Below are 17,643 nucleotides of genomic sequence, written 5' to 3'. Positions count from 1 at the left end.
TGAATAAATTACCATATTAATTAGCCATGTGCTCATTGTTTCGTGGAGTGAATACAGTAGCAATCAATTACCATACTAAGTAGTATGTTATGTAGACTTAAAACTCTGAAGCGTTTTTTTTTTATTGGTGAAATTTTTACTGGGGCACTGCAGACCAACAGTGGGGCACGTGCCCCAGTGAAATCTGTCTGGCGACGCCCCTGGTCCACACCCTTCTTAACCCTGAACACACATTGTAAATACATGCAACCATACCTCAAAATGCCCCATTTGAGGCATTTAAGAAACTCCCCCCGGACAGCCCCGCAAAAGAGGACATGTCCGGGGAAAAGAGGACGTATGGTCAGTCTCGTGGCAGCGTCACTGTGGGGTTTTTTTTTTCTTCCACAGAAGTGACAAGGCAACTTTCATCCCCGCACACTTCTTTTATTAATCGACTGAACCACCTTGGTTAGGATAGCCGCAGTCCGGTGGTGAAAAAAACGTTGCTTCCACCTTCACCTCCCATATCCGCCGCGTGCACACACAAAACCAGGCGAAGGTTGCGGAAAGAACCACTTTGTCTGATTGCTTCTGGTGCCGACCACCTTCCTCCTCGTCTTCGTCGCCCTGATTCCAGTTGATGCTGTGCTCATGTGTTTGCTCATTCCGTGCACAAACCCTCTAAATCACATTTATGGAGTTCCACACGTCACCTCGGTGCAAAGAGACACCAGAGCGCATTAAGACTCACCCGGGGGCGGTGTGGGGGGGGGGGGGGGGGTATGCGGCGTGTTCACGGGTCACTGAGGATTATAGCAGGAACCATCATTTAGGTTTAATTCTATTCTTGGTCCGACCACATCAACATGCCTTTCACTTCCTGTTTGGACTTTAGTCACTGCAACAAAACACTGCATGTTCAAGCACAAAACTAATTTTTTTTTTGCAATTTAAATTTTTACAGTGCCACATAAGATATGTTTTAATTGTTTATTGATTTTTTTAATGCGCCAAAAAATAACCTGTTTTGTACACTGTTGATGTGCTTCAATGCACAGTAGAGTGTAAACGTGTTTTTCTATAGTATTTCTCCAGCAATGGTCATGCGGGGACATAAATGATGGTGTTTTGAGAGGTAATTATTGGAGTCGGACATCACTGAAGGCCTAAGTCGGAAACGCCCGGCCCGCCGCCGCGTTTAGCTTCCCCTGAAGTGCCGTCACCACCCTTGCTGTAGTGTGCGGCGCCTTGCTCAGAGGTAAGCATAACTGCTCTGTAGCATGTTTGTGCCTCTTTGTTTGAAATGCCAAAGATGATCACGGGCTGCGTGTTGTGATGTGCACCTCGTTGATGTGTCGCTTTACAAGCAAAGCGGCGTAATCTCCTGATGCGTGATGACAGGTAGTCTCAAAGCAAAGCCTTTACACGCTGTACCTGGAGCGCTGCTCGCTTTGATCGCACATCAGTGGGCTGTCGACTCCGCTAACAGGCCCATTGATGGTACAAGGCACACACACACACACACACACACACACACACACACACACACACACACACACACACACATACACACACATATTTATAGAGCTAAAATCTAATCCAGTTAAACTCGTCCCATGTGGTTCTGTCACTATACTTTTTTTACCTGAAATGAAATCCCTTAAAAAAAAATCACAAATTCAAGCCTAATTGAAACACCCATACATTCCGCCCTAAAAAATATTTTTTGTAAATATCGATACTTAGGGGCGGCAAAAATGTGAGAGTTCGGGGGTTAAATTCCTGCTTACCCCATCCTGTTGTGTCCTTGGGCAAGACACCCACCTCGCTCACACTGGTGAATGAATGAATGTAGCGCAATTTTTGTTTCATCGGACCACAAAACTTTCCTCCAAAAGGGCTTATCTTTGTCCTTTTGATGTCAGATGAAACACAAATAAACGAAAAACCGTCCGACCGGAACTCTAAAAACTAAAGTTCCTTAGGTGAATAATGCAAACTCACTATACCGGTATGTTTTAGTTTTAGTTTACTGACTGATATAAGTAAGAACTTTACACTACTTTATATAACAAGAAGATATATAAAAAGAAGAAGCTTGTCGACTACGGTGTTGCAACAGACTACAAAGGCAGACCCGCGCAATTTTTCAGGATTCATGCAGGTCCCAAATACGGATCAGCAGGTACCAAAAGGTAAGAAAGGTGGTTTTTGCATAATATTGCAAAATAAAATGCTAAATAATATGTCTCAAATTATACACACACATAATAATAACACTCGTACGTTGAAGCACAAAAAATAGTACAGCCTACACTTATCTCTTATGTTTGACTGCCATCTACTGGTCAAATTTATCATTACACCATGTACCAATTAAAATTGCTTCGAGGTGGGTAAGCTCAACCAAACGTATTCCTTACATTAAGCACACCGGGTTATAAGGCGCACTGTCGAGTTTTGAGGAGAAAAAAAATGATTTTAAGAGCGCCACAGAGTGCGGAAAATACGGTACTTGTTTGTGATTAATCGTAGGAGTTAAAGTGTTAACTTTGACAGTTTTAACCCAAACATATTTGCCTTATTAACTGCCTTATTATAAAAAATAAAAAAAAATACACAGGTATATTTTAGCGTTTTTATGGCAAGTTTACTGACAGATATAAGTAAGAACTTTACACTACTTTATATTAGAAATGGCAACAGCGGAGGATGAATGTCACATAACAAGAAGATAGACAAAAAGAAGAAGGTTATCGACTATGGTGTCTCCACAGACTACAAAGAAGGAATTTTTCAGGATTCATGCAGATCCCAAATACAGATCAGCAGGTACCAGAAGGTAAGAAACGTTGCTTTTGCATAATATTGCGAAATAAAATGTTAAATAATATGTCTCAAATTATACACACACATAATAATAATACTTGTACGTTGAAGCACAACAAACAGTGCAGCCTACACTTATCTCTTATGTTTGACTGCCATCTACTGGTCAAATGTATCATTACACCATTTACCAAATAAAATTGCTTCGAGGTGGGTAAGCTCAACCAAACGTATTCCTTACATTAAGCACACCGGGTTATAAGGCGCACTGTCGAGTTTTGAGGAGGAAAAAAAAAGATTTTTAGAGCGCCTTCTAGTCCGGAAAATACGGTACTTGTTTGTGATTAATCGTAGGAGTTAAAGTGTTAACTTTGACAGTTTTAACGCACACATATTTACCTTATTAACTGCCTTAATATAAAAAAAAATATTAATACACCGGTATGTTTTAGCGTTTTTATGGCGAGTTTACCGACAGATATAAGTAAGAACTTTGCACTACTTTATATTAGAAATGGCAACAGCGGAGGATGAATGTCACAAAACAAGAAGATAGAGAAAAAGAAGCTTATCGACTATGGTGTCTCCACGGACTACAAAGAAGGAATTTTTCAGGATTCATGCAGATCCCAAATACATATCAGCAGGTACCAGAAGTTAAGAAAAGTTGTGTTTGCATAATATTACAAAAACAAAATATATATTTTACATTATACACACACACACCATAATAGTACTCGTACGTTGAAGCGAATCAAAAAGTGCAGCCTACACGTATCTCTTATGTGTGACTGCCATCTACTGGTCACACTTATCATTACACCTTGTTCCAAATAAAATTGCTTCGAGGTGGGTAAGCTCAACCAAATGTATTCCTTACATTAGGCACACCGGGTTATAGTTTTGAGAGGAAAAAAAAATATTTTGGGAGCCCTTTATAGTCCGGAAACTTGGGTAAGTTAACCGATTCAGGCTACTAAATATGTTTAATTTCACTAATTAAGGATTCCAAGGACACCTTAATAAGCGTGAAGGGCTACTCCCACTGTGCTACGTTTGCTGTAACAATATTTTGTGAATTTGGAGCAAAATTGTCCAACATTTGACATTACCTTGCTGTGTTCTCATTCTCCGTCACAGGGGGGCGCTGTGCTACATTCCCCGGTTCTGCTGTTTTGTAGAGGCTTATCAGAAGTAGCACTGATATGTTCAGCAACCTTCGAAGAATGCGTAACGCGTTCATTAATGTGTTTGAAATGCAACCAGACCCGAAGTGTCAATATCATCGTAGTCTGTTTTGACACCTCAGCTCCAAATTCTCGACGGAACCTTTCGGCGTCAACTCTACAGCCCAACTCGTAAAAAAAAAAAAATGGTGTTTTCCGCTTGAGCTACGTTGAAGACGAGGGCTCCGCCTTGCACCTTTCACCCTCCTTTTCCTTCTCGCATATGTCAAACGGTAAAAAAATCTGTTGACAGCCGAGACAGGCTCGCTAAGAGCGCGAGTTCATTAGCCGAGTCATCGCTCGGTCCTTAAAGGTCGCAGCAAGAACCGGTCTGCATGTGAGGGTGAGGTGAGGTGGATGTGGGAAACAACAACGAGCGACACCAACTGGACTTGGTGGGGTTTGGGTTATTTATCTTTGATGCGTGGTGTCGGCGTGGAGTTCTCACTTAAAGTGTCACAATGTCACACTTTCACATGAGAACAGTCACCAGGAACGTGCATGACACACACTTTCAGAACCTCCTTCTCTAATTGTATGACAATAAATGATCTTGAGTGTGGACCACATATAGTTCTCCTTGTTACTGGATGCTGATTGGAGCATTAAAAGATTACAGTTGGTACAAAATGCGGCTGCTAGACTTTTGACAAGAACAAGAAAGTTTGATCACATTACGCCTGTACTGTATATACCTTTATATACATATATACATACATATATACCTATACTGTATATAGCTTTATATACATATATACATACATATATACCTATACTGTATATACATTTATATACATATATACATACATATATACCTATACTGTATATACCTTTATATACATATATACATACATATATACCTATACTGTATATACCTTTATATACATATATACATACATATATACCTATACTGTATATACCTTTATATACATATATACATACATATATACCTATACTGTATATACCTTTATATACATATATACATACATATATACCTATAATGTATATACCTTTATATACATATATACATACATATATACCTATACTGTATATACCTTTATATACATATATACATACATATATACCTATACTGTATATACCTTTATATACATACATATATACCTATACTGTATATACCTTTATATACATATATACATACATATATACCTATACTGTATATACCTTTATATACATATATACATACATATATACCTATACTGTATATACCTTTATATACATATATACATACATATATACCTATACTGTATATACCTTTATATACATACATATATACCTATACTGTATATACCTTTATATACATATATACATACATATATACCTATACTGTATATACCTTTATATACATATATACATACATATATACCTATACTGTATATACCTTTATATACATACATATATACCTATACTGGCTCACCTGCACTGGCTTCCTGTGCAGATAAGATGTGACTTTAAGGTTTTACTACTGACATATAAAATACGTCCATCCTATCTTGTCGATTGTATTGTACCATATGTCCCGGCAGAAATCTTTGTCTTAGGAACTCCGACTTATTAGTTATTCCCAGAGCCCAAAAATAGTCTGCGGGCTATAAAGCGTTTTTTATTGGGGCTCCAGTACTCTGGAATGTTCTAGCAGTAACAGTTCGAGATGCTACCTCAGTAGAAGCATTTAAGTCCCATCTTAAAACTCATTTGTATACTCTAGGCACAGGTCCGGTGGCCATGGATGAATTGCTGGCTGTCCAGAGTCAGGACCCCGGGGTGGACCGCTCATCTATGCATCAGTTGGGGACATCTCTGTGCTGCTGACCTGTCTTCGCTTGGGATGGTCTCCTGCTGGCCACACTATGGAATGGACTCTCACTATTATGTTAGATCAACTATGGACTGGACTCTGACTATTATGTTAGATCCACTATGGACTGGACTTTCTCTATATTGTGTAAGATCCACTATGGACTGGACTCTCACTATTATGTTAGATCCACTAAGGACAGGACTCTCACACTATTATGTTAGATCCACTATGGACTGGACTCTCATTATTATGTTAGATCAACTATGGACTGGACTCTGACTATTATGTTAGATCCACTATGGACTGGACTCTCACACTATTATGTTAGATCCACTATGGACTGGACTCTCACTATTATGTTAGATCAACTATGGACTGGACTCTGACTATTATGTTAGATCCACTATGGAATGGACTCTGACTATTATGTTAGATCAACTATGGACTGGACTCTAACTATTATGTTAGATCCACTATGGACTGGACTTTCTCTATATTGTGTAAGATCCACTATGGACTGGACTCTCACTATTATGTTAGATCCACTATGGACTGGACTCTCACTATTATGTTAGATCCACTAAGGACAGGACTCTCACACTATTATGTTAGATCCACTATGAACTGGACTCTCACTATTATGTTAGATCCACTATGGACTGGACTCTCACTATTATGTTAGATCCAGTATGGACTGGACTCCCACAAATTATGTCGGATCAGCTATGGACTGGACTCTCACACTATGTTGGATCCACTATGGACTGGACTCTCACTATTATGTTAGATCCACTATGGACTGGATTCTCACAATTTTTGTCGGATCAACTATGGACTGGACTCTCACTATTATGTTAGATCCACTATGGACTGGACTCTCACAAATTATGTCGGATCAACTATGAACTAGAAATTCACTATTATGTTAGATCCACTATGGACTGGACTCTCTCACTATTATGTTAGATCCATTATGGACTGGACTCTCTCACTATTATGTTAGATCCACTATGGACTGGACTCCCACTATTATGTTGGATCCACTATGGACTGGACTCTCACACTATTATGTTAGATCCACTATGGACTGGACTCTCACACTATTATGTTAGATCCACTATGGACTGGATTCTCACAATTTTTGTCGGATCAACTATGGACTGGACTCTCACTATTATGTTAGATCCACTATGGACTGGACTCTCACAAATTATGTCGGATCAACTATGGACTAGAAATTCATTATTATGTTAGATCCACTATGGACTGGACTCTCCCACTATTATGTTGGATCCACTATGGACTGGACTTTTACTATTATATTTGATCCACTATGGACTAGACTCTTACTCTATTATGTTAGATCCAGTATGGACTGGACTCTCACTATTATGTTAGATCCACTATGGACTGGACTCTCACTATTATGTTAGATCCACTATGGACTGGACTCTCACTATTATGTTAGATCCACTATGGACTGGACTCTCACACTATTATGTTAGATCCACTATGGACTGGACTCTTACTCTATTATGTTAGATCCAGTATGGACTGGACTCTCACTATTATGTTAGATCCACTATGGACTGGACTCTCACTATTATGTTAGATCCACTATGGACTGGACTCTCACTATTATGTTAGATCCACTATGGACTGGACTCTCACTATTATGTTAGATCCACTATGGACTGGACTCTCACTATTATATTAGATCCACTCAGACTGGACTCTCACTATTATGTTAGATCCACTATGGACTGGACTCTCACTATTATGTTAGATCCACTATGGACTGGACTCTCACTATTATGTTAGATCCACTATGGACTGGACTCTCACTATTATGTTAGATCCACTATGGACTGGACTCTCACTATTATGTTAGATCCACTATGGACTGGACTCTCACTATTATATTAGATCCACTCAGACTGGACTCTCACTATTATGTTAGATCCACTATGGACTGGACTCTCACTATTATGTTAGATCCACTATGGACTGGACTCTCACTATTATGTTAGATCCACTATGGACTGGACTCTCACTATTATGTTAGATCCACTATGGACTGGACTCTCACACTATGTTAGATCCACTATGCATCTTAAGTCTTAAGACTTAAGTCTTTAAGACTTGTGGCACTCCTTGTGAGATGCCAACTTGTGGGACTTGTGGGACTGGAACCTGGGTAAGTACTTAGAACATTTTTGGGGGACTTTTGGCAACTTTTCTCACTTTTCTCCCCCACTTCCTGTGGGACTTTCCTGGGTGCATTTTGGACATTTTTTGCATCCCGGGACTTGTGCTGCTAGTGGCGGGACTCGTGGGACTTTGCACCCGGGTAGGTATTTTGGACAAAATTGAGACTTTTGACCATTTTGGCCGCCTTTACTCCTCTTTTTCCCCGCTTTTCTGTGCACCATTACTGGGTTTTTTTTGGACATTTGGACAGAAATAGTTTCAAGCATGTTTTACTCAATATAGGTCATCACATCTCAGCAACAAGCTGTAATATCTTACTGACATCATTTAGGACCAAAACACTTAAAACAAGTAGAACACTAACACAAAATCTGCTTAGTGAGAAGAATTATCTAATCAGACAGAAAATAAGCAAATATCAACCTTATTTGAGATATTTCATCTTACTTAGATTTCACTTTTTCCAGTGTGAATCGATCCATAGTCTTGTTGTTTGAGGTCACCAAATGCTGTCTGTAGGAAAAATAGTGAAAATCTGCTAAAATTGAAGCCTAACATTGAACCAGCAGTTATCCTTAACTGAATGGGGCGTAGAAAATGAATAGTGTGACTATTCAATGTCATTGCTGTTTGCAAAGGTGTCTCCATTTGTGTTGTTTTTCACATTTCTTGTTATTTTTCTCATTACAGCACTCGGTGACATGGAACAGCACGGATTGATTCACACAGGATTTGTGCTGCATAACGAGATATAAATACACTCAATTTCACTCATTTATATAAGGATAATAAATGAAAATACTTTGTTTGTTTCACACCAACTCAGTCACCTTTCATTAAGCAGATCCAGCATTATAACAGTGGCTATGATAACAAATTGATTTTTAGTTAAGGGAAGTTCTTAACATTATAATTTATCATTGACAAACGCTCGGTTTTTCCCTTTCATAGCTTGTATTAACTGTCTGTAATAAACATGGCATCTAGCGCTGATCTCACAGTTTAGGTCTGGCATGCACTAAAAGTTTGGAAAACAAAACTTTAGCTAATGTTGGCTATCTTGTAGGGCTTGTGATCTCTGTGACTTACCTTTCCGACTCTCCCATTGCGAAAAACTGGGTTTCCTTTTCGCATATTTCGCACCAGGCTACTCTTGGTCCAAAGTTTGTATGTCTCATTTTCCATCCAATGTTCATTAGAACGACAACCTCCCTGCATGACCAAAGACTATAAAAATGGGAGCCATTACCTCCCTGCTTGGCACTCAGCATCAAGGCTTGAAATTGGGGGTTAAATCACCATAAATGATTCCCGGGCGCGGCACCGCTGCTGCTCACTGCTCCCCTCACCTCCCAGGGGGTGATCAAGGGTCAAATGCAGGGAATAATTTCGCCACATCTAGTATGTGTGTGTCAATCATTGGTACTTTAACTTGAGCTTTAATGATGGACCGATGCACCACTGTCCTTCTGGGGGTTATATAGGGCCCTGGCATGACAACAACCTAATGTAAGGGCTGGTGCAAAGCCAACAGATCAAGCGTGTAGCTTTCATTTTTAACAAAACTTATTGTATTTTTTTTTTTAATTTATAATTAGCCTATTGAGTCAGACTGCCAAGAAATATGATGAACATTTCTAGAGATGTCCGATAATAACTTTTTTGCCGATATCCAATATTATCCAACTGTTAATTACCGATTCCGATATCAATCGATACAGATATATACAGTGGTGGAATGAACACATTATTATGCCTAATTTTGTTGTGATGCCCCCGCTGGATGTATTAAACCAGGGGTGCCCACACTTTTTCTGCAGACGAGCTACTTTTCAATTGACCAACTCGATGGGATCTACCTCATTTATATATATCATTTATATTTATTTATTTATGAAAGAGACATTTTTGTAAACAAGTTAAATGTGTTTAATGATAATACAAGCATGTGTAACACATATAGATGTCTTTCTTTCACGAAGACAAGAATATAAGTTGGTGTATTACCTGATTCTGATGACTTGCATTGATTGGAATCAGACAGTAATGATGATAACGCCCACATTTTCAAATGGAGGAGAAAAAAAGTGGTCCTTTCTGTACAATACCACATGAAAGTGGTTGGTTTTTGGCATCTCATTCATCCAGCTTCCATACACTTTACAAGAAAAACATTGGCGGCAAATTCCGTAGCTTGCTTGATTGACATTCACGGCACCCGAGGGTCTTGTGAGATGACGCTGGCTGCTGCCACTTCATTATTATGAAAAAATGACCGAGAGGAAGGCGAGAAACACTTTTTATTTCAACAGACTTTCGCGCCGTCCCTTTCGTCAAAACTCTAAAGGCCGACTGCACATTTCCTATCTTCACAATAAAAGCCCTGCTTCATGCTGCCTGCGCTAACTAAATACAGAGTCTCGGAAAACTGGCGTGCACAAGCGATCCCTCAGAAAGCTGGCGTGCACATCACTTGTGCACGCCAGCTTTCCGAGACTCTGTATTTAGTTAGCGCAGGCAGCATGAAGCAGGGCTTTTATTGTGAAGATAGGAAATGTGCAGTCAGCCTTTAGAGTTTTGACGAAAGGGACGGCGCGAAAGTCTGTTGAAATAAAAAGTGTTTCTCGCCTTCCTCTCGGTCATATTTTCATAATAATGATCTTGCAGCAGCCAGCGTCATCTCACAAGACCCTCCGGTACCGTGAATGTCATTTAAGTGACGTCTTGCTGAAGATTGATGATCACTCATTTTTAGGTCTATTTTTTTTAAAAGCCTGGCTGGAGATCGACTGACACACCCCCCGCGGTCGACTGGTAGCTCGCGATCAACGTAATGGGCACCCCTGTATTAAACAATGTAACAAGCTTCTCCAAAATAGATCAACTCAAGTTATGGAAAACAATGCCAACATGGCACTGCCATATTTATTATTGAAGTCAAAAAGTGCATTATTTTTTTTAACATGCCTCAAAAAAGCAGCTTGGAATTTGGGACATGCTCTCCCTGTAAGAGCATGAGGAGGTTGAGGTGGGTACGGTTGAGTTGGGGGGAGGGTATATTGGGGTGAATTTTGTAGCAAGGGGTTCTGGGTATTTGTTCTGTTGTGTTTATGTTGTGTTACAGTGCGGATGTTCTCCCGAAATGTGTTTGTCATTCTTGTTTGGTGTGGGTTCACAGTGTGGCGCATATTTGTAACAGGGTTAAATTTGTTTATACGGCCACCCTCAGTGTGACCTGTATGGCTGTTGACCAAGTATGCCTTGTATTTACTTGTGCGTGTGAAAAGACTTACTTATTATGTGATTGGGCCCGGCATGCAAAAGTAGTGCCTTTAAGGCACCCCCCCTATATTGTTGGCTGGGTGGAAATCGGGAGACATTTGAGAGAATGGTTGCCCCGGGAGATTTTCGGGAGGCGCACTGAAAATCAGGACTCTCTTGGGAAAATCGGGAGTATACAGCGGCATTTTAAAAATCAAAAATTGTACTTTTTGAAACAGATGCCGACAATTTCCGATATTACTTTTTAAAGCATTTATCGAGCGATATTATCAGACATCGCTAAACAATTCCAAGCACTTCACCCAAATTTCAAGCATTTTTCAGACCTTGAAAACACAACATTAAAATCCCAGCCTTTTCAAGGTTTTCAAGCACCCGTACGAACCCTGTAGGCATGATCGCAAATAAGATCGGACTGCTTTGAAAATGGCAAACAAGCCAGATGGAAGCAAAACTAACGGACTTCAAGACTGTTTGGATGTTTTTGAAAGTCTTTACTGAGTGAGCTCAGCCTCCTTTTCAGGAAGCGAAGTGACATCCTCCTCACGAGGTCACTGCGACCATCCACAGCGGTCATGGGATGGACTGAAGCACACAGGGATGCACAACCATGGTCCTTCGTGGGCTTCTCTTTTCCTGAGCTTTGCACCAATTTAAATTAATTTTTTGAGTCCTAAAATTAATTTTACGAAACAAAATTACACTAAACTTTCAGGCCATTCCATGAAGTCGGTGCCATTTTCATCTCCGGGAAATGAAAATATAAATGCATGAATAAATTATGGGGAAAGTTATAGTAAAATACACGTTTTTGATGAATACAATTTAAAAGATTAATTCAAACTACCTTCCATCCATCCATCCATCTTCTTCCGCTTATCCGAGGTCGGGTTGCGGGGGCAGCAGCCTAAGCAGGGAATCCCAGACCTTCCTCTCCCCAGCCACTTTGTCCAGCTCCTCTTGAGGGATCCCAAGGCGTTCCCAGGCCAGCCGGGAGACATAGTCTTCCCAACGTGTCCTGGGTCTTCCCCGTGGCCTCCTGCCGGTCGGACCGGTGGCATCCTGACCAGATGAGACCCACCTCATCTGGCTCCTCTCCCTGTGGAGGAGCATCTGCTTTACTTTGAGCTCCTCCCGGATGACAGAGCTTCTCACCATATCTCTAAGGCCGTTTGTACCCGTGATCTTGTCTTTTCACTCATGACCCAAAGCTCATGACCATAGGTGAGGATGGGAACGTAGATCGGCCGGTAAATTGAGAGATTTGCCTTCCGGCTCAGCTCCTTCTTCACCACAACGGATCGATACAGCGTCCGCATTACTGAATACGCTGCGCCGATTTGCCTGTCGATCTCACAATCAACTCTTCCCTCACTCGTGAACAAGACTCCGAGGTACTTGAACTCCTCCACTTGGGGGCAGGGTCTCTTTCCCAACCCAGAGATGGCACTCCACCCTTTTCCGGGCGGTGCACAACTTCTCATGCTGATACAAATGCAAATGTATTACATTTTATATACACAATGTACATCGATAAGAGTACCGACGAATACCTGTATCGAAAAGGAATATCAATATTGGTCTCTGCGCCAGCTGTGAACCAGACCACAAGTTACAATAACTCTACTCTCAAACCAAAAGGCACAGCCACATTTTTGACTGGGAACTATGCCTCCACCCTGGAGGTGCTTAATACTGATCCAGCAACCTTGAGGCCACAAACTGGCTGAGGAATCACTGAATGTCACAGCTTGGTGAAGCCTTCAGGACCAGATTATCTACAAAAAGAATAGATGAGATCATCAGGCACCAAACCTGACTGGTAAATTGAGAGCTTTGCCTTCCGGCTCAGCTGCTTCTTCACCACAACGGATTGATACAGTGTCCGCATTACTGAAAACGCCACAACGATCTCACCATCAACTCTTCCCTCACTTGTGAACAAGACTGCGAGGTACTTGAACTCCTCCACTTAAGGCAAGGTCTCCTACCCAACCCGGAGGTGGCACTCCACCCTTTTCCGGGCGAGAACCATGGACCATGGAGGTGCTGATTTTCGTCCCGGTCGCCTCAGACCCGGTTGTGAACCGATCCAGTGAGAGCTGAAGATCCTGGTCAGATGAAGCCATCAGGACCACATCATCTGCAAAAAGCAGAGACCTAATCCTGCAGCCACCAAACCAGATCCCCGCAACGCCTTGACTGCGCCTAGAAATTCTGTCTATAAAAGTTCGGAACAGAATGGGTGACAAAGGGCAGCCTTGGCGGAGTCCAACATTCACTGGAAACGGGTCTGACTTACTGCCGGCGATGCGGACCAAGCTCTGACACTGATCGTCTGGGGTATCAGACAGTCCGATACCCCAGACTCTCTGGGCATTCCCCACAGGACTTCCCGAGGGACACGGTCCAATGCCTTCTCCAAGTCCACAAACAAACTACCCTAAACACTTAAAAAATAGTACCAGTGAGAGCTGAAGAACCTGGCCGGATGAAGCCATCAGGACCACACCATCTGCAAAAAGCAGAGACCTAATCCTGCGGTCAACAAACCAGATCCCCGCAACGCCTTGACTGCGCCTAGAAATTCTGCCTATAAAAGTTAGGAACAAAATGGATGACAAAGGGCAGCCTTGGCGGAGTCCAACATTCACTGGAAACGGGTCTGACTTACTGCCGGCGATGCGGACCAAGCTCTGACACTGATCGTCTGGGGTATCAGACAGTCCGATACCCCAGACTCTCTGGGCATTCCCCACAGGACTTCCCGAGGGACACGGTCCAATGCCTTCTCCAAGTCCACAAACAAACTACCCTAAACACTTAAAATGTGACTTTCCCTGCTTATAATTACCCTCAGAAATACTCAATACTCAATACTATATATTAGTTTTATTTATGTGACTCCTTAATTATCCAAACTAAATTTAAAATTAATTTAAACAAATTTTTTAAAAAAAAGTTTGTGAAAATTCACACCTACAGTCGCATCCCTGGGTTTTTCCTCAGTCCTTGACAAAACAAGTATATTTCCACAAGTCAGGAAGTTCCATCCTTCAGATCCTCTGCAGGCCACAGGAAGGCCAACATGATAGCAGAGACTTGTGTCCAGCCCGCCATGGAAAAATTTTGTGGTTGCAGTGCAGATTTTTACATGCAGTAAGAAAAGTAAAATGCAATGAGAAACTAAAAATGAGTGATACATAATACATATGACAACTATATTAATCATTTATTTGCTTAGTGTCAACAGGCTAGTAGCAGGAATGTACTGTTGTGCTTAACACTCTCTCCTGTTACTTCCAGTCCTCGTACTGACATTAATTACTTAGGAACTTTGTCAAAAAATGTTGAATTATGTTGCGTGAGATTGGAAACTATGCATTTTGTGTAGTTCAATATGAGAATTATCAGATTTGGAGTTTAAAAAATGGACATTGAATAACGGATAACATACACACCGTTATTCATACATACATACATACATACATACATACATATATACATACATAGGTACCTACTCTCCCCACATACATACACAAATACAGTACATACCCGCATACGCAAAGTTCGTACATCAACACGCACATTCACGGTATAAACATACATATACACATACATGTACATATACATTCACTGTACAAACATACATATACACATACAGGTACATATACATTCACTGTACAAACATACATATACATGTACATATACGTTCACTGTATAAACATACATATAAACATACATGTACATATACATTCACTGTACAAACATACATACATACATACATACATACATGTACATATACATTCACTGTACAAACATACATATACACATACATGTACATATACATTCACTGTACAGACATACATTTACACATACATGTACATATACATTCACTGTACAAACATACATATACACATACATGTACATATACATTCACTGTACAAACATACATATACGCATACATGTACATAAATATTCACCGTACAAACATAAATATACACTTAAAGTACATATACATTCACTGTGCAAAAATACAAATACACATACATGTACATATACATTCACTGTACAAAAATACATATACACATACGTGTACATATACATTCACTGTACAAACATACACATACATGTACATATACATTCACTGTACAAACATACATATACACATACATGTACGTATACATTCACTGTACAAACATACATATACACATACATGTACATATACATTCACTGCACAAAAATACATACACACATACGTGTACATATACATTCACTGTACAAACATACTTACACACGTACATGTACATATACATTCACTGTACCAATATACACATACATGTACATATACATTCACTGTACAAACATACATATACACATACATGTACATATACATTCACTGTACAAATATGCATATACATGTACATATACATTCACCGTACAAACATACTTACACACATACATGTACATATACATTCACTGTACAAACATACATACACACATACATGTACATATACATTCACGTACAAATATACATATACATGTACATGTACATATACATTCACTGTACAAACATACATATACACATACATGTACATATACATTCACTGTACAGACATACATATACACATACATGTACATATACATTCACTGTACAAACATACGTATACACATACATGTACATATACATTCACTGTACAGACATACATATACACACATGTACATACATTCACTGTACAAATATACATATACATGTACATGTACATATACATTCACTGTACAAACATACTTACACACATACATGTACATATACATTCACTGTACAAACATACATATACACATACATATACATTCACTGTACAGACATACATATACACATTCTGTACATATACAAGTACATATACATACATACACTCATGCACATAATTATGTTTCATCAAACATGTACTAACATTGTCGCCGTATGGTAAACTGGGTAACACACGGCACACTGGCAAAGCTTAACCTATTGTTACTATAACAATCTACAAGGTTAATTTAGGTTGCTTCTCTTTCTTCCCCTTCATTTTTCGGTATTCAATTTGTATCTCTAGTTATCATCACGTATATGTATTGTTGCATTTGAACAACTGTATTGTTGATAACAGAGATAAATTATTGGTATTGTTCATTGTCAATAGCAATATTTCTATTGGTATTTGTATTGATCCGATTGTAGTGTAAATATGCTCATTGTCATTTCTGTATTATTATTTATTTCGCTAACTACTTCTTTGCTATCACTTTTACCATCATATTTGTACTTATTATGTATGTGCTGATGTTGTTTTTTTGTTGTTGTTGTTATTATGTTTGCTGTTGTTGTCTCTCTGTCTTATCCCCCTCTTGTCCCCACAATTTCCCCCTCTGTTTTCCTTTTTTTTCTCTCTTTCTATCCCGTCCTGCTCCGGCCCGACTGCACCAAATGATAATATAAATACATTTAATAAAGTCAAATACAAATAAGGCAACAAGAGAAGTATCCCACACTTCTCTTCTGTAAAATAAACAGGAACAGCCGATACGGGCATCAACATCTACTATATGATTTGCCTGAGAAGCTGGATAGGACAAAAAAAAAATGGCGTCGAGTGGCTCATATACCATATTTTCCATACCATAGGGCGCACCGGACTATAAGGCGCACTGCTGATGAACGGGTCGAGTCAGGTTTATGTTCATACAAAAAGCGCATTGGATTATAGGGCGCATTAAAGGAGTCATATCATTATATATTTTTTTCTGAATGTAAAACAATTTTTTGTGGTCTTCATAACATGTAATGGTAGTTCTTTGGTCAAAATGTTTACTTGAGTAATACTGGTCTACACGTATCTCTTATGTGTGACCGCCATCTACTGGTCACACTGATAATTTCACCATGTACAAAATAAGATAGCTTTGAGGTTGGTAAGCACAAGCAAAATTATTCCGTACTGTCGGACACTGTCGGGTTTTTAGAAAATGAAAGGAATTAAAGTTATGTTTTAACAGATCATCTTCAAGCCGCTTTCTGACAGTCGCTTCAGGATGCACCATTTTGTGGGCGGTCTTAGTAACGCGGCTCGTCTTCGACAGCGTCTTCTCCCCGTCATCTTTGTTGTGGCGGTGTAGCGTGCAAGGACGGGAGTGGAAGAACTGTCAAAAGATGGCACTAACATATGTATTGTACCATATGTCCTGGCAAGAAATTTGCGTTCGAAGGACTCCAGCTTATTAGTGATTCCCAGAGCCCCAAAAAATGTCTGCAGGCTG

The sequence above is a fragment of the Nerophis ophidion genome, linkage group LG27 (assembly GCF_033978795.1).
Source record: "Nerophis ophidion isolate RoL-2023_Sa linkage group LG27, RoL_Noph_v1.0, whole genome shotgun sequence".
Classification (NCBI taxonomy): Eukaryota; Metazoa; Chordata; class Actinopteri; order Syngnathiformes; family Syngnathidae; genus Nerophis; species Nerophis ophidion.
This window is presented reverse-complemented; position numbering follows the sequence as displayed.